Source organism: Sander lucioperca, chromosome 23, assembly GCF_008315115.2.
Source record: "Sander lucioperca isolate FBNREF2018 chromosome 23, SLUC_FBN_1.2, whole genome shotgun sequence".
Classification (NCBI taxonomy): Eukaryota; Metazoa; Chordata; class Actinopteri; order Perciformes; family Percidae; genus Sander; species Sander lucioperca.
Window position 1 is genome coordinate 7,279,942 of NC_050195.1, and position 23,663 is coordinate 7,303,604.

Here is a 23,663-nt window from a genome sequence, read left to right on the forward strand (position 1 = left end):
CTGTAGATTCTGATTTGTTGTTGCCCCTGATACATATGTATGTTGTTTTACTTTACTTTCGAAAGTAAAACCTCTCAATAAACCATCCTTCTAGAAAATGGTGAGTCTCCCTGTTTGCACATAAGTTTGTTTCAACACACTTAACTTTTGGCATTTTTTCAAATCCGTCAGTGGAGCGGCATCATAATTACAGATTAACCCTCAGGCAGGAAGATGACCGTTTTCTTTCTTTTTCTGAAAATAACAGAAAGTCTCAGCTCGGGTATATACAGAATTATGGAAATGTAGATGAAATGTTTTGGCAGATCCCAACAATATGGCTCCATAAAACCGTATGAATAAAATACATACACAAACTCACCTATACTGTATAAAGATTAAAAAAAAATCATCAGACCAGGAACAGGAGAACGAAATAGAGGCAAATCAACTTTCAGAAGCAGATTGAATACTAAGATTGTTTTTGAGTTGTGTGTGCGCTTTATTTTAAACCCAGTGATAAGAAAACATCATCATAGTTTCCTGATACCTGGTAGCATCAGATTATATTCATGAAATGCTTTTAAGGTCTCCAGGAAATAGCGAGAGCTTGCAATATCTTCTTCAATACTCCTAAAATAACTTTACTTTACTAACCTTACAGAATGAAACATTAAAAAAGCACCAAACATAAAACATAGGAGTGCAAATAATAGTAAAAGAGCCCCATCACACAAATGGTACTATAAAATGCTAAAAGCAGCATAAAAAAGATAATTAATACAATAGATACAAGACAAAACATCAGAGCAGATCAATGTGTAGAGTTTAAAATTGTGATTGCACTTGGAACAAAATACTCAAAACCATTCTTGATTGCCACCTATGAGGTATACTTAGCCTAATTAATTTAACATTAAGATGCAAAAGCGAGGAGCACTTGCAATTTAGAAATGACCCGGGCATGAATATAAATGAATATAATAAGTGTAGAAACATGCATGGGGGACATTTAATTGGGGAGATCGTTTTTGTTTGCTACTAGATAAGCAGTCGAGCATTCCTCATGGCAATTAGGGCAGAAGAGTCTTAGCGTGACTCATGTATCAGTAAGATTAGGACCCCGTGGCTTCAGTGCGGAGACAAAGGTCAAGACAAACAGACATGACGAGGAGATCCATACTTCTCAGGCACACATCTGTAAGTGGCTGTGTGGTGTTCGCTGAGTCTGGGAGAAAAAAAGTAAACAAACAAACCGGAAATGAAAAGAGGCAGAGGAGTGAGGCCTTCCAGAGCAGGTGGCGGAGCCCTCCAGATGCTGCAGAGAAGCAGCGAAGCAGATAATGTCCCGCCTAGATTACCTCAGGGACCCCGATTACAGTGGAGCGTCCTCATCTGGGTCAGCTCCAGGCTGGTTCTGCAGGGATCAGCTGTTCTCGCTGTCGTTCTGCTGGCCTCAGCTGTCTCTCACCTGCTTGTGACCAGTTGTGGAGGCGCTGACACACTGAAACCCAGTCTCAACAGACATGATATACAGTGCTGTACCTCATGTGTAGTGACAGCCATATTTGCACAATTATTGACAGTTTGGATATTGTTTTGACTACATCTGCATGAAGACACTTTGCATGGAAGGATTATTGAGCAGGCCTCCTGGTCCCCCTGACCCAAGTCCCCTGGGCCAGAGCCTCTGTTAGCATTGGTGCGCCTGGATAGCTCACCTGGTAGAGCGTGCGCCCCATGTACAAAGGCTCAGTCCTTGTCGCAGCAGCTGCAGATTTGACTCGACCTGCAGCCCTTTGCTGCATGTCATTCCCCTTCTCTCTCTCCCCTTTCACATATTCAGCTGTTCTATACAATAAAGGCCTAAAATGCCCAAAAAAATAATCTTAAAAAAAAATAATAAAAAAAATAATAAAAAAATAAATAAAAAAACATTTCTTGTTAGAATGTAAATCCAAAGAGACACAAACTGACTACAAAGAGTAGCTAAACCACCGCAAAGACACTCGAAACGACTACAAAGAGACACAAGATGACTGCAAACTGACCACAAAGCCACACAAAATAATCACAAAGCACCACAAAATATCTAAATCACAATAAAGGAAAACAAAACAACCACAAATAGATGCAAAATAAAGTCAAGACAACTGCAAAAAGACACAAACTGATTACAAAGAATCAAAACAACTGCAAACAGACCACAGAGATGCAAATCAACTATGAGACAAGAGACAACCGTAAAAAGACACAAACTTACTACAGAGATGCAAAACAACCACAAAGACATGAACAATTACCACAAAGTGACTACAGAGGGATGCAAAAAGACACAAAATAACCGCATAAAGACACAAAACCATAAAGCCACAATGTTTGTAACATATTTATCTTTTTCAGCCTGGCTGCGTCATTTGTAGTTTTGCGTCTGTTTCAATATGGGGGTCTTGTCCCCTATGTAGGAGGGGTGTGGGGGCTTTTTACATGTCTGTGCCCAGAGGCCCATTGTCATTATCTGTCCATGTTCATAAGGTCGTTTGAAACAGGAGTCAGAGGTTTAAAAACAAAAAAGTTTATATCCATACATTTGCACACAATGTTCAGCAGCCTGGGCAGTCTGTGGGAAGTGTTGGGAAAAGTCAAATATTTATTGTTGATTCTCTTTGTCTGGACAGTGTGCTCGCTTGTTACTACTGCTGTTAATTAGATAGTGTGAAGTTTCAATTTGTGTTCTTCTGTCGGTAGGACTGAAACTGACACCAAACATTAAAGCTACATTGTGTAAGAATTTTTCCCATCTAGCGGGGAAATTGTATATGACAACCAACTGAATATTACTTTCTAGCTAGTTTTAAGTCCTACGGTGGCCAAACCCGAAATTAGCTCTTACTATCTCCATCGTTTACACGCAGCTGTTCTAGCCACTCCAATATTAACTTTGGTCTTGTTGCTTTGCCTGTCGCGTTGTCGTTTTAGTTCTCTTTTTCGCTTCCCTGGCGAGTAATCTCCACCTTGCATTCGTCACGGTGCCACTGAGTGTAAAAGGGAAAAGGCAGAGGTATGTCCCTCTTTGGCTAAAGTATTTTAAAGATGGAGGCGCAACATGCCGGCTGTCATTCGAGCGACTCGCTCCTATGTATTCTGAATGATTCTAAATGGCAGATTCTACGCTTACAAGAATATTTTGATTAGTTGGTGGAAGTAATTACACATGAATGAGCACATATTTGTGAAAGAACAAAGGGGTTTTTGCTAAGAATCAACTCAAAAAATTACACAATGTAGGTTTAACTTACAGATTTCAAACTGAGAGTGAGATGGTTCTCTTCAATGCTGCAGATGATTTAAGCGGATAGATCAGGTGTCTTTCCACTAAACTAAAAGGAAATTACAGTGGCTTCGGAAAGTATTCAGACCCCTATTCCCTTTTGCACACTGTATTTTGTTATATACTTAATTCAAAATGCATTATACTTTTACACTACACACAATAATCCATAATGACAAATACACATTTTAGAAATGTTTTTTTATTTTTTTTATTTTTAATGAATGCATATTTATTAAAAATATGAAAAAAAATACTTCTCTCATTTACATAAGTGTGCAAACTCTTTGCTCCCAAGTGAGCTCAGGTGCATCCCATTTGTATTAACTTCATCAGTGTAAAATAGTAGATATAAATAGCCTGTTAATACAGATATATAATTGCTGATAGATGCAATACTGCAGTATTAAATCTACATCATACAGAAGATTGTGCAAAAAGAGCTGCAAATTCACATAAAGAAAACACTCTTTATAATTTGTGTTTAAAGGAAGAAGTTCTATATGGAGAAATATCCAGAGTAGATATTTCAAGCCGATGTAGCCAGAAACGAAGAAAGAAATAAGATATTTCAACACAGAGGCCTTTTGACTCACATACTCACAAGGATCATGACCTCAATTTTCAGTGTCTGCCACTAAGAAAGCACAGGTGCACTCAAGGAGAGACGGCTAGCTAGCGTGCTAGCTATTGAGTTTGTGTACCCCTGAGGGCAAAAACATGTCCACCGAGCAAACCTTTTATGTTTCTCTCAACAAACGGTTCACTCAGGGGTAGCGGGAGACTGTGGGTGATGGCGAAAAATGTATTCAGCTCCACATTCAAACTTTGATACACCCTGACAGGGAATCCTTAACTGACTAGCATATGGAAAGAGTTAAGGCTTTTCATTCAGAGAGGTTCACATAGTCATTTAAATGTTGTTTGCCTTTGTTGAGATGCTTTGTTCTGCAGAACCTTCATTACATTCTCCTCAGCTCTTGGCGTATCACTATGGGCAGTGTGCAATTTGTGAAAAAAGCAGAGATGGGGAAAATTTTTTGATCAAGCACAACAAAACATGCAATAATTAAATCCCCCTTTCAATACCATAGATATAGTGACACTCAGCCAGTCATGCCAAAACACTTATTTGTGAACTTCAATATTCAATGGAAAATAATCTCATATGAAATAGCACAACGTCGTGTCAACATAAAACACAGCGCTTTCAAGCCGGAGAGCGGAGTTCACTTCACGGCGAAAACAAAATACTTTCACCCAGGAAACGCTCGTTCGTTCCTCGGGAGTGTTTTAATCCAAACCACGATCTTTTTCCTAAACTTAACGAGTCGTTTTGGTGCCTAAACTTAACTGTCATCGCCATGGCCCCTGAAAGGAGCGTCATCTGGTGATGCCTGTAGCCGGGTCACAGTTACCTATTGGCGGCTAAACAGCAGCCGCTGGTAGCCGACGTCCCAGAGCTCTGTAGCAGCTAAATACAACCAGCAACTGAAGCTCAGATTTTATCGTTCTATGGCACTATAAACTGTTCACGTTATAGAGCTTTACTTAGTTTAAAATACTTCTATTTTAGGTATATAATGTTCCATTGGTGAAGTAGCATTGATCACTTTGAGGGGGGGGGATACATTTTGTCCCCACCGGGAAATCCCACACATCCCCCCCGTCAAATTGCACCCTGATTATGGGACACAAAGCAAACCCAACCCTTACTTGGTTATCCCAATTGTGTGTTTTGTGTGCGTGCACACATCCCTGCAATTACGTATCCTGAACAGGATTGTATGTTCGCTGGATTGAGATTAAGAATGGCAAATGTCTCTCTGATTACACTCTACAGGTCCTCTAAGCTAAATCTGCTTGGAAAAAAAACATCTGTCACGCTAAAATGTAGCCCTATACTCACCAGTGTGTTTATGTGTAAAAATAGAACTCCCATCATTTAATTCCCCACTTAGCCTCAAAAAGCAATCTTCTCCTGAAACATTAAGAGCTTGTTGACATCTTGCAGTGAGCCACAGTCAATCAGGTGGAGTGTGTAAATAAGGCTTCATTCTTCATATTGATTTTTCCTCCAGGATTTGACATCAGAGGAAATCATGAAGCTCATTGCCGTGTGTTTCTCGCAGATATTGGTGGCTATTACAGCCTTTACTTCTGTTTCCATCCACTTTCTCTATTAAACATTATGAGCCTGCACTCGCTGTGCAGATACATGGTTTGGATTTTTGCCTTTATTGGGGGAAAAGATTCTTCCATTTATTACATATCACCTCTATCACTCAGGCAGCCTGGTCTGCCACTATTAGAGAATATCGATTTTACTGACATGTGAATTCCCCTGCCTCTTAAATAGTAATATGTTTTTCCAGATTATGTTTATTACTCATTTTGGTGCCCACTTAGTGTTCACAGTAGGCTACATTGCAGCTTCCAGACATGTGAATAAACAGAGAGTAGCACATATGTGTCACATATCCCTCAGAGACAGTTTTTGACTGAACTTTGCACCAGTAAAAACTTAGAAATAACGCTGAAGAAAAAATCTATTTCCCCATAACTGCAACTATAACTGCATAATAAACGGATTTCCTTGAGAGGAATGTGGCTATCAAACGTGTGTAAATCAATCCTTTGGGTCATAATATTATGGCAGGAGGGGCAATTTTAGTAGGCTATTCTAAAACTGGTACGTGGCATTGGTTTAACTGGGCTGAGGGCCGTGAATGTGCGTGTGTAGATCATAGATGTATAATAAAACAGTGTAGATTTGAACCACTTCATAAACCAGTCACGTGGTATGGACGGGCAGCGGGTCTTCAGATGTCATCAATGAAGTCATTTGTCTAAAATGATACAAGCCTCGATACGCGCTTCACGGAAAACTTCAGGATTTCTCAACACACGCTTCAAAGCCTCGGCACAGAACATAACATCACTACGGAAAAGCACATATCTGTACTGTACTGTTTTAGGGAGGTGGCCGAGGTGGATGGTGGGCAAACAAAGGGCATCTTGTCAGTGACCGTTTCACTGATGTGTTTAGTATCAACATTTTTAGCAACTTGCCATATGCGTTAATAGCAATGATTCTTACAATTCTTTGAAACCATATCTTGTTGTATATATAGTTGTTTATAAATGCAGTCATTTTTAGAAAACAAGCATGATTAAATATCTAGCTATAGAGCCATTAGCTGGTTTACTTAGCTTAGCACAAATACTGGAAGTAGCTAGCCTGGCTGTCTCTGTCCCAAATTCATAAAATCGTAAAGCTCACTATTAACAAGTAAGTAATAACATTTACATCTGTACAGAACCCTAAATGCAAAAACAGCTATTCTGGGTTTTATGTACATGGGGGTTATGTACTTGACATGTGACTCTATGCTAAACTAGAGTTGTATCAAACTTCTCATCTAACTCTTGTCAAGAGCTCTTCTTTTAAGAGCATATTGCTCAGACTGGAAGAGGAAAGGCTTACTGCACTCACACCTAATCCAATGTAAAACTTGTGAGTAATGTGAGTTAATTTTAGTTCAACATTTCTCCAAATAGATCCTGCAAAACAAGGGAGCAGTACTGTGCCACCTCTGTTTTTTAGTGTACTTCGTCCCAAGTCTTTGACACGACAACAGTCCCAACTTGTGACCAGATAACTCGAAAGGAAGAAAGATTCTTTTTTTTATATTATTTCATTTTTCAGAGCCACAGGGAACCAACAGCAAGGAAAATCCATTTCTGTCATTTAGTAACAAGTCAGTGGATGACAGTGAATATATTTGTCAGGGGAAAATGTAAAGTCATTGCGAGCCACAGGAGCTCGACAAATCTGTTATGCAGACGGAGCCGCAGTTTGTGTATGCGCTGCAACATTCGTACGAGGTGACTGAACTACGACATCTGCTTAGGTCTCTTCTTATTTTACTAAAGGTACTGTAAAAGCACCTGTCAGTGGCATCATCAGGGAGTACAAACATAATTAAGTAATCAAGCAGACACATTACATATGTAAATGCCATTAATTGCAGACATGGGTTTGAAATATTCATTTAAATTAGTCACATCATTTAGGCAGGGATCTCTTCCCAGCGAGTGTAATCATTGAACTAATTAGGTCAGTCAATGCAAGTTGAAACAATTTGAAAAGCAATTTCAGTATCCAATTAATTCTTGACTAAGAGAACGAAAGTGATATAGGATGCAAATGTGTGAAGCAACAGTAAGAAAATCAACACAGGAGCAGACTGACAGAAGCATACGGAAAGATGTAGAGAAACCACATCACCTTAAAACCTGAACTTCAGCAGTTATTATTTTTCAAGATCTATTGGGTCAGGTTGTGTGCTTGTTCCAAGGTGACAGTCTGTATTGGAAGTATCTCAGTGATACTATTCAGTGCTGTACTGTCAGATGAAAGCCCAACACTCTTTCACATTTCTGATACAAAACAAACCACTTACGATAATTCATAACCACCTAGAGAGTGCATGCCACGTTCAGAAACATACAAAACAAACACTTTCATGATACTGGGGCACAGTTTGAGATTATGATAACAGTTTTGGCTAAATCGAAAGCGAGACAAAAATGACAATATATATATAACATTGGCAAACATATAGTTCAGTCAGACAACTCACGTTTGAAATGTTTATGATAACAGCAGAACATTGTGTTTGGCGGCCAGACTCCGACCGCATCACTCCCCGCAGTATGGGTTTACATGAGATATTGGGAAGTGATGATAAAGTAGCTTCCCCCTGACCGGAGCCTGCAGGTGGATGCTGGGGTGGTGGTGGGGCTAACAGCGGGCAGCGATACAGGTGCAGGGCAGCAGCAGCATTGACAAGGCAGAGATAGGGAAATTGTGCAGCTTAAATAGTTTGAGGGGGTGATTTACACAAACATGACACCACTGCTTCTCAGAGTTACATTGCAGGCGAATTGAAACATGCAGACTTCAGGATCCTCCCATCGAAGATCAATGTCCATAAATAAGGTTAGAAATCATAGAATATATATGCTCCATATAACTTCAGATCTTGGCTCATAATCATTAGATCAACTTTTTACTTTAGTATCCAAAGTAATCCAGGTGTTTTTTTGTCTGTGCGGATAGGAGCTGTTAATACTCAAAGCAATATGGCTTTTCATAAAGCAGATTTGCCAAATAGGCTTTAGGCTTAAAACAAGGAAACATGCATAGTTTTAAGTTCAATATTCAGACAGTTAGTAAGGGTCATCCTCAATGACTTTTCTTCAGTTTTCAGCAGCTTATTCTTTTTCATGCCTTTATTGGACAGCTCCAGTGGATGTGACAGGTAACCAGGGAGAGAGAGAGACACTGTGGCAATATTGCTACATTCATTTTTCATGCAATAAAGGTCCAGGTCTGACTCAAACCAGGGATGATGCAGTTCATGGTCGGTGCCTCAAGCCCCAAGCTACGGGGAGACACTTAAAACCAAGGATCGGCAGGATCTTTATTAGATCCTGCAGACAAACTTTACAATAATCTGGGACTTCTATTATATAGAAAACCTCCAGTTTTTAGAGAAAAATAATGCAATATGACAAAAATGCAATTCTGACCTCCTGTTCTATTTTCACTTTCAGCTCTCACACAGCTTTTCTTAGATTCAATTTAGATGCACTTTCTAGGATTCTAATACAAATCATGTTTTCTTATTTGATTAATTTAGGTACATGGTTAAACTATATACAATAAAATTATATTTATTTTGCAGATAAACGTATACATATGGGGAGTGTAAATGGCAGTATAAAACAATTCAACACATAAAATGACATAATGTAGGTAACTTATTACAACTTCTGGCTTAGGCCTTACACACTTCCAGTATTCACATATTTACAGAAAGGGGCGGGAAAATAATTTTTGTCTTTCTTTTGCTATATCACCCAAAGCAGATTTACAATAGTACACTAGTGCCCTGATGGGACTATGTGAGGAGACTCTTCACCTTTTACATTACCTCCATTCTCAGTTTCCACCTTCCCACAGCGCTGTCCATCTCTCCATCCTCAGAGATCCCACCGGAAGCCTCCAGACAGACCGATGCTTTGTCCATTCATTCAGTAATTACATTCCCCTGCCAGGTCTTTGCAAGACTGATTATTTAGCTGTCTGTCTCCTTCGCTTTATCTATTGGCAAGCCACTTCTTCCGTGTTAGCTCTGATTCGGGCACATTCACAGATAAGACTCACATCCAGTAACACCATCCTGACTTAGTTAAACAATGAAAAGAGTTGAAAGGGATTAACCTGCCAGATTTAAATTGATTTTAGCTTCCATTCATGGAGGCAAAAAATAATAATCGCTTCATCACAACTGACAAACAAATCCAAAGTGTTAAACTGCATTGGACATAATTAATGTATAAGAGTGATACAATATGGGAATAATCCAAACAGTAACATATGGAGGGTGATATTGGTGAGCTGAAGCAATTAATCAATTTATGTAGCCTTTATGTAGCCTTTTACAATCACATAACAGCATGTGTACTGTGAAAACATGATGTTAGTTTATTCAAAAAATGGGAACAAATGCCTTTGGGCTTTATTTCTCCCCTTTCTTTTTTGTGTTTAAATCACAGCATCACCAGCTGTTATTGCAGATGGGCAAAGCAGCAATTTAACTCTATTCAATTGCAAGCACACAATAAATCATCTCTTCTGTCGCTGTCTGTATCACTCACTCACTAGTTTCAGCTGTCTTATCCTGAGCAGACCTTCCCGTTTTTTCTGTGAAGGACCTGGTCCCGCCACTCTTTGATTTTGACACACAGATTTGCCACTATCTTCCTTCAAGTGAGATTGTTAGCATTAAGTGGCAAAAAGGAGAGTGTGGGGTGCTACAGGAGTTGTGTAAGAGGTTGAAAGTGGCTCGAGATGCTATTGAAGCAAGGTGTATCGACAGTTAGTGGATGGCAGGGAGGAAAAGGTGACGCTGCTGTGATTCAAAAATTGCCCAGATCAATGTTTAAAGAACACATGGTGTAATTAGCGGGAGTCTATTGTGCCTTTCTCTTTTGACTCTTTAATGCATATGTGGTGCCTTAAATAGTAATGCTGTATGAAGAGGAATCCTCCGACACTGTTCTTGATTATAAAAAGGTTTATTACAAGCAAAGATTGTGCCTGTTATCTGGCACAACTCCAAAAAAGGTCTCTTCTGTCTTGGGGGGACCTCTACTCATGTTAACAATTTCCAGATGTTCTCAGTAAATGTAGGGTAAAGTTCATGCATCCTCCTTATACCAACTCTTAAGTCAAAGTGTATAGAAAGTTATAGGATGTCAATATACCACACATATCCTAGTGTTAAACATCCAATTGCCCAAACAATAACTTAACAAACAGCTGCATTGACAGCTAGAGCATTAACCTGTCTTGTTACTAACTGCTGGTTAAATGAGAAGCAGTGTGGGCACAAGCATAGACCTGGAAACTCCACATGCATAAAGAAAAAAAGGACAAAGCAAGAAATATATTAGGGCTGTCAAAATAACGCGTTCATTTCGATTAATTAATGAGAAAAAATAACGCAGATTAATCCATTCCATATTGACGTTTGACCCGGAGCCGTTCTAGCCACCATTGGACTGTAAAATGAAGGAGGGAGACGAGAATGCGCTGCCTGGATCATTAACTGGAACATTTACTTGTAAAAATCTTCTTCCTGCCAACCCTGGCTACCGAAATCTGGTGCCACTGATATGTCTGCACTTCTCTCTGGTGCTCTGAAGACGATACAGGCAACACAAACACCGCTGCATGTGACGCTAGTTAACACTATACTCGACAGCAGCTAACGTTAGCCTACCGCTAGCTAGTTAACACTATACTCGACAGCAGCTAACGTTAGCCTACCGCTAGCTAGTAGCTGGATTAAACACGGTTACAATGCTGACAGCTAACGCTGAACGGTGTAAAGTTTGACTGTGTTTTACTGTAGAGGACTGTGACTCAACAGCGGGATGTAACAATCTGCAGCTGCCGAGCTGCCGTCGGAAAAACAACACAAACGGTGCGTTCAATGAAACTGGTAAACTACAGCTTCGTGGTGCATTTGAAGTTATTGTGTAAATGTCCTTGGTGGTTGTTTTTGTCGTTCAACAGCAATTTACTAGTGAAATAAGTTATTGTTATTGTTATACATTATTATTAAATCATTTAATTTTGACCATATGGCCTTAGCAATAAACAAGCCGTTCTTTAATGTCACCAACTGTTGTTTAGTACCCTTTGTTTTCTTTTCTTTTTTTACTTTCTTAAAAAGTATCGGTTCAGGCACCGTTAATTATGTATGCGATTAATTTCGATTAATTAATCACAGAGTCTGTAATTAATTTGATTAATTTTTTTAATCGATTGACAGCCCTAATATATATATATATACGGTCAGGCTTAATGTGTTGCCATAGTGTTATTGTTTTCCTGCTGCTGCTATTGGTGGCATCTTATAAGTCCTGGCTGACACGTGTCCCCTTCCAGCTACTTGGCGTAAAGTGCACGAGTGGAGGGGAAGCTGAGAAGGTCACTTTAATAATATTTGTACTGACTACCGCCTGTAAGTGCAAAAAAAAAAGAAAAAAAAAAAAGCTTTGATCCGAACGACACTGACGGAGTTGTTGTCAATTCAGAGGCACCACAGGACATCTCCGCGCTGGCAGCTTATGGAAGGCCATTGCTTTGGCTTTGGATAAGGAGCAGAAAGAGTGACCATGAGGACTGCAGTGGTGTAGGCTGCAGTACATACAGTAACTCTTACAATGTGTGATGACAACATTCTTGTTTTTGTTCACTCAAGGCAAACAAATACATTCTTCAGAGTCAGAAACATGATTGACATAAATATGTAATAAATGTGTGCCTGTAAAAGCTGTTGAGATACTTCATACTTCCAAAATGAATGTTATAGACTACTTCAAGTAAGTGAATAGGAGTTTCAGATTAAACCTGGTATCAGTCAGAGGTGTCAAAAGTATTTACATTCATTATTCAAGTAGAACCATAGATACTAGGTTTTAAAAAGACTTCTGTAAAGGTTGAAGTATAAACTCAAGCTGTTTACTCAAGTAAAAGTGTAAAAGTACTTGTTTCAAAACTACTTAAAGTATCAAAGTAAAAGAAATGTAAGGGAAAATAAATGCCATTAAGGACAAAAGCTTAGGCCGTGCCACAGGGGCCTATAGTGCACTACCCCACCTCCGCAAAAAAACATTTTTCTAAAGGCCATAATGACCATAATGTTATGTTAAAATGTTGATGAAAAATTTGGGATGCACCTGTTTCAGCCGCATTTATGCCCATTGAAAATGAACGCATTTTAGTACAATGCAAATACATTAAAGAACCATATATGTGTACTACTGAGCATTAACATGTGTTTCATAGAGCGGAAGATATGATGACTAGTTGCCTATAAGTATTGTAATTAGCTCGTGGTACTTGGGTGCCCAGAGCTTGCAGCGCATTCAAAAAGAGTTGTTTTTGCATCCAAACATTTCAAAAAATTCTTCCAGGTACGGCCAGGGAAGTAGAAGGGTTGGCTGGTCTTCCTGGCTACCAACCTCCTCGCTGGTGTTTGGTCGGGACATTTCACTCGAGTTCTCTTGAGTCCCTGCCACGGACATCTTCGTACTAGGCTACATACGTCTGCTATTTCCTTGCTGGAGTGTGACGTGATTTGTGTCATGTGCAGGTGCGATGGATTGCTTACAAACCAAGAGAGTGTCGGAATGGTATATGTTTATACTTCTCATCCAACCACAATCAAATTCACTCTATCCGGATGGCGTGATTTATCTAGATAGGTTTTTGTTTTTTTGTGTTTTTTTGAACGATGACAAGCTGGAATGAAAACAAGCCGAATTGAAATAAAAGGTAACAAGGCTATTTTTAAAATGTAAGGAGTAGAAAGTACAGATAATTACGTGAAAATGTAAGGAGTAGAAGTAAAAAGTCTGCTGTAAAATAATTACTCCAGTAAAGTATAGATACCCAAAATTTTTTACTTAAGTAAGGTAACAAATTATTTGTACTTGACACCTCTGGTATCAGTTCTGCACTGCAGCTTGGTCCATTCTGAGAGCTTCACAGTATACAAATAGTTGAGAGTTGATGGGAGTTAGATGAGAAGATCGACACCATTCTCATGTTTGTACCCTAAATTTGGAACTAAGGCTGGCATAAGGTTAGCGTACTGTAGCTTAGCAAACAAGGAGAAAACAAGGGGAAACAGCTGTCTTGGTTCTGTCCAAAGGTCAAAAAATCGGCTTTCTTTTTGATACTTTAAGACCGAGCCAGGCTAGCTGTTTCCACTCTTTGCGCTAAGCTAAGTGCTTTAAGTATACGTAAAGAAGTGTATTTCCCAAAGTGTTAAACTATTTCTTTAGATGCTGGATATTCAGAGACAAAGTGGTCTGGGATTGCGTCCTCACAGACCGATTTTCAACTCGTTAAATACCGACCCTTTGTCACGGCCCTCTGCGTCAGATACAGTCGCGCAATGCACTCGCAGCCGGACCGGCTATCAAAACAAATAACAGAGAAGCTCAGATTACAGCACACAGAGAGGGAGTGACGAGTGTGACTTCATTCTCTGCTCAGGACGCCATTAATTATATCTTTACATTGAAAATATTTGTTTGCTGCTATATTAATGTGCTGAATATCGAGTACAGGCTTTAACAGCTTTAACTCTGCAGCGATGATGACAAGACACATTTACCACACAACTTACTGTATAATAGTTCTGCTAATAAATCATACTGCCCTGACCTTTTAGGAAAAGTATAATAGTAGTTTCTTCTTGCTGTGGAATGCAGTGAATTGAAACAACAGTAATACAAATGAGATATCCGGGGAGAGATAAGGTTAAAAAAGTGATTTTTCTCTGGTTTTCTTTTGTGACCAATTCCATTATGATGTGGTCATGAAAATCAGCTGAAAAGCCCTCAAATGTAGGGGGGTTCAAGGCTGGAGAGCACTGCAAAGGAATAATTCAGATCAACTGGAAGGTCATTCAGTTTCTGAGTGGAGTGTAGAAACTAAATAGGCAGTCATTTTACCTAGGGCAGTGTTATATAGCCAAGAGCAGGTCCAGACATGTGCCAGAGGGGTCGCTGGGATTGGCCCTGCCTTCCATATATCTAAACTTCTCAGTCTCAAATATTGAAATCAAATCAAATAAATGTTGTTTTTGGACTTCATGCCATAGTATTTCTTCTTTTACCTAAACATGTTATTTATTTAAGTAATTAGTTGACCCCCACGAAAAAAATAAAAGTTAAAGGTGTATTGTATATTGTATGATCTCCTTTATGTATTATATAATTTGATTGTTCTGTTTTTAAGTACTGTAGACAAATAGTTTTTCTCCAAAGAAACCGGTATACAATAGGCAAATTAAACTCAGGGAAGGTTTGTTCCAACTCAACTTTTTGATCCGTTTCAACGTTTCATCATGTTCTTGTCACCAACACTGCAAACATGATTTTGTCACACTAAAGGGCTGTGGCCAGCATTTAAAAAACAATAAGGGTCACCTCAACACAATCATAAAGAATAAAAAAAATAATGTCTCTGTTTTTGTACTTTGATTATTCATAACTCTGTATATAGTCTCGCTTTGCAAGATCTTCCTCCACGGCGCTGCGAAGGAGGGTCTGGCTAGTTCCCACAGCATTCCGGGATGGGAGAAAAACGTGCTGTGGTTTATTGGCATTTCTTTAAACCAATCACAATTGTCTTGGGCGGCACTAAGTGCTGCACGGAGCCCCGGTATGGCTGCAAAATAGCCTCGGGAAGGAACTTGTTTTGGTGGAACGTTACATTCAAAAGTTGTTTTAGTCGTGCAACAGAAAACTCAGATTGGACAGATAGTCTAGCTAGCTGTCTGGATTTACCCTGCAGAGATCTGAGGAGCAGTTAACCATAGTCCTCATACTGTAAATCCAACACAAAGGAAGAGTTAGGTAACGGAAATCCAGCCGAAAATAAGGACTTCCGGCGGAATTTCCGGCAGAAAGTGGAAGGTCGAGGATATAGACTACTCTGTATAGCTTTTAGTTGTGCTTCATGTACATTTGATTTCCCTACATGAAAGTCTAAATGCTGTTTCAAATTGAAACTCTTTGAGTCTAGAAATGCTGGAATCACAAAGTAGCTATCACTGAGGATCTGATGACCTCAATACAGCCGTGCTCACACCCACTTGTGCTTACATTTCGTTCACTCCATGACATAGATTATTTGATTAGAAGATGCGTCAGCTTGCTGCACAAATGTGCATATATGAGAACAAACTGTGGGACATTGTGTAGCTTTTACACTTCACAGGGTAGCATTTATTTCTGCTTCATTGATTCATGATAGCCAGTCCACAAACTGATCCAGACTCAAATGCAGCAGCATACATCTAGACACTGTATGTCAGGATGAACATTATTATACAGATGTCCCATTAAGACAGGATAATGTTGAATAAAGTTCAAAATCCATTGTTCAAAGCAAAGCCATAGCAGTGAAATGATTCTCTTTCGATTATGTTTTTAAAGTATTGGACATGATTTTGAAAACAGGACATGCTTGCCAATAAGTATCCCTTTATTGCAGGTGAGGACATTACAAGGATATCAAGAGTTAGTAGGGAATGATGTCCTCCATATCTTGCACTGGCACATGGTGGACAAATAAAATGGAAAAGTTTATCCCTTGTTCGATCTAACCAGACCTACAAACCATGTTTGTGCTCTACACAAAAAGTTTATACAACATTCACTTACTGTAGACACATACATATAGTGTCATTGTACATGTAGGGATGGATATTTCACAGTTTGGATCAGAGTTGGCAATCCTGCAGCCCACATTTGAATCTAAAGCAGTAGCTCGACAAACGAAGCGAGGTAAAAATGCAGACAGCATGATTCATGCAGTGCTGAATCATGCTGTCTCATATGGAAAATCAGCACATTAAAAGCAACAGAAATACTCTATGTAAACTCTCAAGATGCTTTTTCATGGCCTTGTTGTGCTTTCAAGGCTCTTCTCCCGCTTTGGATCTGTGCCAGTGTCATAGTAACGTGTCAGGATGTGTCATCGTCACACTTTTCTGAGGAATCTGTTAAAGGCTCCCTGTTTGTGCAGGATTGGCTGAGTTCTGCACACAGAGCATCGGGAGAATGTTTAATTTTAGACAGCCCAACGCTGATTGTATTTTGAGTGATTTAATACATGTTGGAAAATGTGGAGAATCTTGGCAGAGTTTGAAACATCACCCAGGAAAGGTCAGCAGAAATTAGCAGAGTGGGAGTGAAACTTAACCTTTCCCCGGGTTGACTGACAGAAAGACAGAAGTGGCTTGATTGCAGCCATTGTGTACACTTGTGTTTGATGATAATTACACATCCTGTTGTTTGTCTGGCTTCATAAATATTTCATGAGCTCTGTTTCATGGATTTAGAAAGACTAAAAGAAAAATAGTGATAGAAAATGACTATAATACATTGGCAACGGGGTGTTGCTGTGGTTGTTTTACAATACTATTGAATTCTTCTGGGGCCGCACTTGTGATTTTCTGCCCTGACTATTGCCAGTCTTGGAAACCTCTGTAGCTGTTGTTGCATGTTCTTTGTTGCACATGGAGCCTGTTAAAAATAACATTTTACTTAAGCACTCTATAAAACAACTTCTCCAAGTGATTGCTAATGTGAATCAAATCTCCAGTTATACCAGTCTCGGAACCTGCACTCTTACGTTTAGAGGGCAACATACTTTGTCCCGGATTACCTTTGTTTTTAACATATCACAAATATGTTTTGAATCAAAGTCTGCGTAGGGTGGAAACATATGTATGTAAACTTAAGTAACATACTTAACTTGTGTCACATTCAAAACGTATTTACTGACTTGCATGCATAACGATCTTTTCCTCAACCTAACCTAAAACTAATTAAAATGAACTAATTCACGTTAACCGTGTTAAAAACTGCGCCCGTTTCACATCCAGCGCCTGTCGCAGGTCAACACATTCTAACTCTCCCATTGCGTAAAATACGGACGCTTGGTCATGTGCCTTTGGCGTTTGTTATTCACGCTAAAAGTATCCTTTAGCATCTGGACTCTTGGTGTCTTTTGGCGGTTGTTATTTATAATACATGCTAAAAGTCTCCTTTAGCGTCGGGGCTCTTGACGTCACTTTTGACACTATTGATCGGGACGTACTGACTGACATGCGACACAAGAACGGGACAGTTAGGTTTAGGGAGAAGATCGTGGGGTTATAAAATGTATGTTTCTGTGACAAGCAGGACAAGAAGGGGACACAAACCCCGGTCTCCTGGGTGAAAGTCCTGTGTTGTTTGATCCATCCACCACCCCAACCATCCTCCTTACGCGGCATTTCGGTCTTTTATACTACTCGCTACCGTTGTCGCTCTTACTACTATGTCATCTTACAGTGCCACGGTAGCGCTGCTGCTCTGCCCGGTGCATTCCATACATACGCTGAAGGGTGCTTTTTGCATCGTATCTGACGCTGAGAGCCACTGCCCAAGCGTCCGTATGTTACGAGTTGGGAGTGAGAACAGGTTGCGCAGGTACAAGGACGTGTTGAAACAAACATGATCTGGTTTAGTTGTATGGGAACATACTTTTTTAGGAGACAGGATTGGAGATACTGGAATGTCAGTTGATAAAGAATAGTTTTACACAGGAAATACACTTATTCACTTTCTTCTCAAGAGTTCAGAAGATCAACACCACTCTTTCGTCTGTGTGACCTAGTTAGCTAGAGCTTGAATTTGATTAGCCAAGCTGAGCATAAAGACTGAATACATGGGGAAACAGCTAGCATAACTCGATCAAAATAAAAAATAAAAATACACCTATTGTATCTACAAGCACCTTGTACCATGTGGCCGGCTATTTTCATTAACGGATATTTCACCCTCTCCGTTTTCAAAAATAACATTGTGCACACCTGTCAGTTTTCAGAAAAGTGTTAGTTTACACGAACCCATGTATTTATGCCATCAAGAGCATGCCAAACCTGTAGGTGGCAGTGTAACAAGAAGCTCAAGCCCACGTTAGCCAATCAGAATCCCGAAAATAGCAACAACAGCAACGAATTACTTCCTCTTTCTCTTTTGAACAAAGATGGCGCCAGGATCATCATTCGTATGGACTGACCAGGAGGTAGAGCTACTGTTAAATACTGTGACGTTGGCTGCCTAAACCTCCGTTTTTCTCAGTTTACATGCAAACGTGCAAACAAAGTTTTCCAAAATCTCCACTCTGGCCGGAGTTTTTAGAAAGAATCGTTTTCAGAGGCAAATTCTCCGTTTGCATGTAAACAAAGGGCACAAATGAAGGGAAATGTCTCAGTTTTTCAAAATAACCATATACGTGTAAACGGGGTATAAACCTGTTCATTAACATTCTCTACCTGTCGACCATATGTCCTCAGGCTTTCCCACCTGCTCCAGACGCCTAACTCCCTCATCAACCTTCTCACCTGTTTCCACTTTCCCTCATCAGCCGTGCAATCACCCCATTTCCCCGCAGTCCCAGTTACCAGACCTTCCCCGCCCACTCACCTGCTTCCCATTTCTACTAATCAGCCCAGTAGTACATCTAGCAGTTCATTTCCACTTGCATTCTGCCAGATAGTTGGAGTTGCTATGTACTTCATGCCTTTGTGTGCTAGCCTCTGAAATATGTTACCTGAGACTTGTTACTTTCCTATTTTTTTAAACTTGCCTGATTTTTTTTTTTTTTTTTTGGACTCTCTGCCTGCCCTCTTTGGATTTGTTTGTCCCTTTGGACTGCCTTCCCAGTTTTGACCCTTGCCTGGCTCTTGCTTCCATAAGCTTTTGTACCTTCATTCGGTCAATAAATCCCTGAACTTTACAAGTCTGTCTGTATTTGGAACTTATCATCTCACATTCACCAGCTGTGTGTGATTTCTTGGGGACCGGTGGCTAGAATCTCACTGTGATAACAAGACTCCAGAAAGTCACAAGAAATAGTTGCAGCATCTAACTCCCCATGAAACTACAAAATGTTGTGTTTCCCCCTGCTTCCAGTCTTCATGGCAAGCTAAGCTAATCAACAGCTCTCGGTTCACAGTTAATGCACAGACGGAGTGGTGTCGATCTTGTCATGTAATTGAATATGCATATTTTCCAAATTACCATGATATTCCTTTAAAACCAAACAAACTTAAGATAATTTCTGTTAACACCACAAAGAAAAGTCTAAGGGCACTTTTCTTGCACGTTAACATCTCAATCAGCCTTTTAATACCTTAACACTTTAAAGAAAGTCTGACACTTCTGAATTGACATTGAATAACAATGTAAAATAAAAGAATAAAACTGATTATATGCATGAGCCAAGAAACCAAAAGTAAAACACTTTGACCGTAGAGTTTTTAAACAAGCCTGGGCCACAATGTTTCGTATGATGAGGCAAATATACGCTTTATAATGAAGTTGGAAAAAATGAAGGTGGTTCTAAAAATCCTAATTGCAAACACTGAAAACCAAATGATTGCAGTGTTATTTTACATTCTGTGGTGTCAACATAACCTGTATTTCTATTTCCATAGCATTATCACGCAAAAAAACGTGTTGTCGCTGTAACATTACTATAGAGTGTCAACAGAGAACAATTGCAGTACTTACCAACACACTTAACTACAGAACGGTAGCAGCAGCATCATTTCTTTCTGCCTGGTCTGTATTATTCAAAGAGAATTCTTTACGCCAGCAACTAGAGAATTGTCTCTACTATATACACTGCATAGTAAACATGACCCAGCGGCACAAACCAGCAGACTTCAGCACTCATATTGATTACCGGCAGAGGGGTAAAGAATGTAGCATCTGGAAACACAGTTGGGTTTTGATAAACATACCCCCTTTGGACACTGGCTGGTAAATTCAGCTGAACATTAAGATTCACTCCTTTTCTGAAGCACTGTTACAGCACAATAGTGGCATCTTTTGAAAACATCCCTAGGGAAGTGTTTGTTTTATTGTCATCAATTTTCAATTAAACCCATTAATACTACTACTGAAATGGCTAAAATATTCAGTTTTACCAACATTGTTTCTCACTGAAGAAAAACTGGGATAGTGCCCATTTAATAGACACATAGGGGGGTTAGTGATGACTCTTTGGGGCATAGCCTTCCATATGCTTACTGTATAATGACAAGTATAAGCCTAAATGATTGCACTGACCTATGAAATTGTTTTGTAGTCATATAATGTCCTTGTAAGGGAAGTAAATTAGTTTAATTTGCACCAAATTTAAGAAAAGTGTTTTTCTTTCCAGAGTACATTATTGAGCCATGACTGGATCTGTATAGTCTCAGAACTGCTGCTACAAGCCACATCATGTATTTTTACTGTGAATACTCAAACGAGCATTATTTTTCTACTGGTTTTCACACAGTGTAACTGACCTTCTACGTTTACTGACAACATATGAGTTGTATATTCATTTCGTATTAGTGTTGGTACATGAAACTACATATAGTCGGAGAATTTGCTTATTGTACTTCCATGATATAGCTTTAAATGTGTGTATTCCTGGTTTTAACAAACACAGGGTATGATGTTGATATGGAATATAGGCTACGTTCAGACTGCAGGCAAAAGTGGCCCAAATCAGGGTTTTTTTGGGGTCAAGTGACAGGGTCAGATTTCTTCAGAAGTAGCGTGAACACTCAAATTTTGCCCAGATCTCCATCCATCCATCCATCCATCCATCTTCGTCCACTTATCCGACGTCGGGTCACGGGGGTAGCAGCTCCAGCAGGGGACCCCAAACTTCCCTTTCCCGAGCCACATTAACCAGCTCCGACTGGGGGATCCCGAGGCGTTCCCAGGCCAGGTTGGAGATATAATCCCTCCACCTAGTCCTGGGTCTTCCCCGAGGTCTCCTCCCAGCTGGACATGCCTGGAACACCTCCCTAGGGAGGCGCCCAGGGGGCATCCATACCAGATGCCCGAACCACCTCAACTGGCTCCTTTCGACGAGAAGGAGCAGCGGCTCTACTCCGAGCTCCTCACGGATGACTGAGCTTCTCACCCTCTATCCACCTATCTCTAAGGGAGACGCCAGCCACCCTCCTGAGGAAACCCATTTCGGCCGCTTGTACCCTGGATCTCGTTCTTTCAGTCATGACCCAGCCTTCATGACCATAGGTGAGGGTAGGAACGAAAACTGACCGGTAGATCGAGAGCTTTGCCTTCTGCCTCAGCTCTCTTTTCGTCACAACGGTGCGATAAATTGAATGTAATATCGCACCCGCTGCGCCGATTCTCCGATCAATCTCCTGCTCCATTGTCCCCTCACTCGCGAACAAGACACCAAGGTACTTGAACTCCTTCACTTGGGGTAAGGACTCATTCCCTACCTGGAGAAGGCACTCCATTGGTTTCCTGCTGAGAACCATGGCCTCCGATTTAGAGGTGCTGATCCTCATCCCAGCCACTTCACACTCGGCTGCGAACCGATCCAGTGAGTGCTGAATGTCACAGGCCGATGATGCCATCAGGACCACATCATCTGCAAAAAGCAGCGATGAGATCCCCAGCCCACCGAACTGCAACCCCTCTCCACCCCGACTACGCCTCGATATCCTGTCCATAAATACTACAAACAGGATTGGTGACAAAGCGCAGCCCTGGCGGAGGCCAACTCTCACCTGAAACGAGTCCGACTTACTGCCGAGAACCCGGACACAGCTCTCGCTTTGGTCGTACAGAGATTGGATGGCCCTGAGAAGGGACCCCCTCACCCCATACTCCCGCAGCACCTCCCACAGTCTTCCGGGGGACCCGGTCATACGCCTTCTCCAAATCCACGAAACACACGTAGACCGGTTGGGCATACTCCCAGGCTCCCTCCAGGATCCTTGCGAAAGTAAAGATCTGGTCCGTTGTTCCACGACCAGGACGAAATCCACATTGTTCCTCTTCAATCTGAGGTTCGACTATCGGCCGAACCCTCCTTTCCAGCACCTTGGAGTAGACTTTACCGGGGAAGCTGAGAATTGCCCAGATCTGATTTTTTCAAATCAGATTTAGACCGCTTCCATATGTGGTCCTGAATCAGACCCAGGTCTGATTTTTTTTTATTTATTTTTTTTTATTTTTTTAATGCGGCTGCAGTGTGAACAACCAAGGCGGATTTGATGCAGGCGACTTCTACGTAAATCTACATCGCATTGAGTGTCCTGCTGTAGGAGTCTTGAGGAGAGGCGCTGACAGAGATAATCAAAAGTTGCCCTTGACATCCGAAAGTTTTGAATAAACTGCATCTCTGTGAAGCTATTCACAACGCAGTCCCACCACTCCTGGCTTCATCTCTGCATCCACACAGACCTCTGTAGTGAATTTGCAACCATAACCCCGCAAAAGGCCAAAATCGCCAATTTCTCTTCATTCTTCTCCTCATTAGCACCTGCTCATTAATGTTATGGCTGCCATTACACAAACATTTTGAAATAAAAGCGAAAATGCTTACTTCCTCCATAACCTCCCTAACTTCAGTGCAACAGCATGCTGCGTCTGATGTCATTGTTATTGTTCTTTTGCGCATGCGGGTCAGTTCGAAACCGCAAACAGTTCACACTGGAATCTGATATAGTCCACATTTTAAAAGGTAATGTAAACAGCCAAACAAAAAATCAGATCTGAGCAAAAAATCCGAATTAAGCATTAAGACTGTAAAGTGTGAACGTAGCGTAACCTTTTCTTAATCTGCCTGTATTGGTTATCATGTTCTAAGACATGACTATATAGACTTGAATTTTTGCAACACTTGAAAAACATTTTGATTTTTGGAACCTTGTCATTGAGGTGTCTAGAAAACCCACACACGTATACCTCAGAGAATCTCACCAACCTGTTTGATCCCAAACTGGGTATAATCCAAACCTTCCATTACAATAACAGTAAAATCTAAAACCAAGAACAGAAGCACACCAAAAACAGTTAACTGCCTCGGTCACGAACAAGGTCAACAAAAGAAAACAGACCCGAAATACATCTGAATATCACACAAAAGCAAAATCACACTTCTGTAATTCCTATCCTTAATTGGCTGGAGTTTTTTGAAAAGTATAAGGTAAGTTAGGGGATTGAGATGCTTCTTTCAAAACAAAGACTGTATAACTGAACACCAGAAAAACATCTTCTTTGTTGTGAATATTTGTGCAACCATTTCACTGTAGAGAGGAGTAAAATCTATCACATCCAGACTTGGTGGGCCCATTTAAAGGATGACAAACACATTTTC

General features: G+C 40.4%; 1 protein-coding gene across 6 annotated transcripts in view; it reads left to right on the forward strand.

Annotated features, from left to right (window-relative positions):
• The window catches only part of LOC116048585 (RNA-binding Raly-like protein), a 106,897-nt gene that overhangs the window by 4,603 nt on the left and 78,631 nt on the right, over nucleotides 1–23,663 (forward strand). The window lies entirely within an intron of this gene.